This window comes from Phaseolus vulgaris, chromosome 7 (genome assembly GCF_051622355.1).
Source record: "Phaseolus vulgaris cultivar YP4 chromosome 7, ASM5162235v1, whole genome shotgun sequence".
Lineage (NCBI taxonomy): Eukaryota > Viridiplantae > Streptophyta > Magnoliopsida > Fabales > Fabaceae > Phaseolus > Phaseolus vulgaris.
Window position 1 is genome coordinate 47,903,303 of NC_143504.1, and position 3,077 is coordinate 47,906,379.

At 51.6% G+C, this 3,077-nt stretch overlaps 1 pseudogene; it reads right to left on the bottom strand.

Moving 5' to 3' along the window:
• Positions 1-206: 206 nt before the first annotated feature.
• Positions 207-2,288, bottom strand: LOC137829361 (uncharacterized; annotated as a pseudogene).
• Between the last annotated feature and the right edge of the window lie 789 nt (positions 2,289-3,077).

Sequence of the window (3,077 nt, forward strand, 5' to 3'; positions counted from 1 at the left end):
TATATACTGAAAGGCGATGGGTGATGATGTCCGGGTGGACGCCCGGTACGTCGGCCGTTGTCCAGGCAAAGAGATCTACGTTCCTCTTGAGGGTTCGGTGAACGAAATCCGCATCAGCGGCGGCCATTGCCGTGCCGATGCTCGTGTATCGGTCCTCCCCATCGAGTTCGGCCCGGCGCAGCTCGTCCTTGGCTTCGAGTCTTGGCTCAACTTCTCTTGGATCCAAATCTGCCATGGTGATGGCTTTCTTTGGTTGCGGTGAGTACCGGTGGGGGACTTCTTCCACGGCCGGCAATCTTTCGTCTGGGTGAGCGGCTGCTGCTGGACTTCTGTTGTGTAGGTTCAACTCGTAGGCTTTCGGCGTAGCATTCTCGGGCGACTTTTTGGTCTACGCGGATCGTCAAGATGTCGCCTGAGAGGGAAGGGAATTTCATTGCTGAGTGGGGCGTGGAGACGATCACTCCGAGCTTGTTGAGGGACGACCTGCCGAGGAGGATGTTATAGGACGTGTTGGCGTTTATGACCAAGTATCTGATCTTGAGGGTTTTGCTAGCCCCTTCAAGGCCGAACGTTGTGTATAGCTCTATGTAACCCTTCGTTCCTACGCGTTCCCCAGAGAAACCGACCACGTGGTCGTTGTAGGGCATCATTTCCTCCTCCGGGATTCTCATGGCTTTGAAGGTCTTCCAGTATAATATGTCGACCAAACTTCCTTGGTCCACAAGGGTTTTCTTGATCGTAAAGTTGTCGATATCGACCGATATCACCATTGGGTCGTCCTGTGTTGGGTTTATCCCCTTGAAATCTTCATCTGTGAACGTAATCGGTAGCATCCTCGGCCGGGCGGAGACGAGGTTTACCTGGTGGACGGCCCGTAGGTGCTTCTTGCGTGCGTTGTTGGAACTGCCTCCGCCAGCGAACCCTCCGGCTATGGTGTTGATTACCTCTCGGCCCCTACGAGTGTCGGCTTGTGGGGGGTCGTCCCTTCGTCCCCGTCGGTCTCCGCGCCTTTCACCCTCTCGTGGACCTGGGGGGGTTCGATCTCTTCTCCTAGACGTTTGCTCTTTGCATGGGGAGTGACGCGCTTCCCGGGTCCCACGCACAAAGCGTCTGAGGTGCCCAGCCTAAATGAGCTCTTCGATTTTGTCTTTCAGGGCTTGGCATTCTTCGGTGGAGTGGCCGGTATTCTTGTGGTACCGGCACCTTTTGTTGCGGTCGGCATTTTCTGGACTCAAGGCCCTTCGGGGTGGTGGTATCAACTCGGCACTTAGGACCTCTTGCAAAATTTTGCTCCTATCCGCGTTCAGAGGCGTGTAGCGGGAGAAGCGGGGTCCTCGGTTGTCCATTTTTTGGTCTCGGCCAGTCCGTGACCTTCCTTGTCGTTCCCTGTCCTCCTTCTTTTCTCCACTTGCCTCGGTCCGGGCGTTGTTCCTGAATTCGCGAAGTTCCTCTAGCTGCATGAATTTCGCCGCTCGGCGTCTGAGGTCATCGAGGTTGGTTGCAGGCTGCATACACAGGCTGTCGGCAAACGGGTCGGGTCTAAGGGCAGTCAGCATGTGGTGCATTGCCACCTCGGGGCTGAGGTTGCGAATGCTCATAGCGGTCTTGCTGAACCGATCGATGAACGTTCTGAGGGACTCTCCCTTCTCTTGGCGAATGCCGACCAGCGCTATGGATGTTAGATGGTGGGGGCGGCTTGTTGCGAACTGGACATCGAATTTTGCTATCAGGGTCTCGAAGCAATCTATCGAGTTCGCAGGGAGTTTGGTGAACCAGCTCAGGGCGCCTCCCTTTAGGGAGGTGGGGAAGACTCGGCAAAAGACCGCGTCGTCCGTGGTGTACAGGCTCATGTGTGTTGTGTATGCGTCCACGTGCTCGTCGGGGTCGGTCGTCCCATCGTACCGGTCCCTGTTGAAGCCTTTCCATTTGTCCGGCAGGGGGGTATCCATGACGCGGTCAGTAAAGGGATGACGCCGATCTGGGCCCGCCGTGACGGTAGTGTTGGCTGTTTTGCTAGGATGGGACTCCCCATCCATCTCTAGAGTGAAGTCATTTTTCGTCTCTTTCTCGGCCTGGAGGCCGGCACCGGTGGCATAGGACTTGCCGGCCTGGTTGGTCATGGCGAGGGACGACACCCCCTCGACCAGCTTCTTCATTCGTTTATTTTCTTCTTGGAGGCTTTTGATTTCCTCCTCGTTCTTCTTAGCGGCCTCCTCGTGTGCCTTCTTCATCTCTGCTAACTCCTTCTGAAGGGCCATCATCATTGCCGTTTGGTCTGCCTCGGTCATGCTTGCTATGCTACGGGTTGATACCATCTACTGCTGTGGTTTCTTCTGGCTCTCCTCGGCCCCACGGTGGGCGCCAATTGTTCTCGAACTAGTTCGGGGACTGGGAGAACTATTGTCTTCAGATATCACTCGGTCGGTCGTGTCTCACGTTCCTCCTTCTATCTTCCTCGCCGAACGACTCCTCAGACTGGTGGGGTATCGTATTCTGCTGGTTAGAATACTGTAGATAATGACGTACCTTCTTCCTTGGAATGCGTGATATTTATATTACCTTGATGGGCCCTTGCTGTTGGGCCGGATTAGGGGGTTGTTTAGCGATTAGGGTTGGATTAGGTCGTTTCCTAACCATGGGTTAGCCTTCGCTAATCGGGTCAATCTTTGACTTGAGCACCTTATATCGGTCGGCCACATATGACACGCGGTCGACCTCGTACCTTAAAGTAGGGTCTTGACGCGTGGGTTGACCGGGTCCATAGACCGGTTGGTCATCCCAGTACACTTTCAAACTAAATAAAGCTTTATAAACAAAAATTAAAGTCAGCTTTTAAAATATTGGAAATTTATATTTTTTTTGTATAAAAAATATTTTAGATCATTCAAAAAGTTTAAGATTTTTAACTCTTTTTTCTAAAAAAGTTATTATTATGTGATTTAATGAGTAAAACATGAAAAAATAATATTTATAGGAAAGAAATGGTTGTCTTTATACTCTTTCATATTATATATCATAAAAAAAATCGCTTAAAATGTAAACATTTAATCACAATAGATATTGTGGTGGTTGAGACT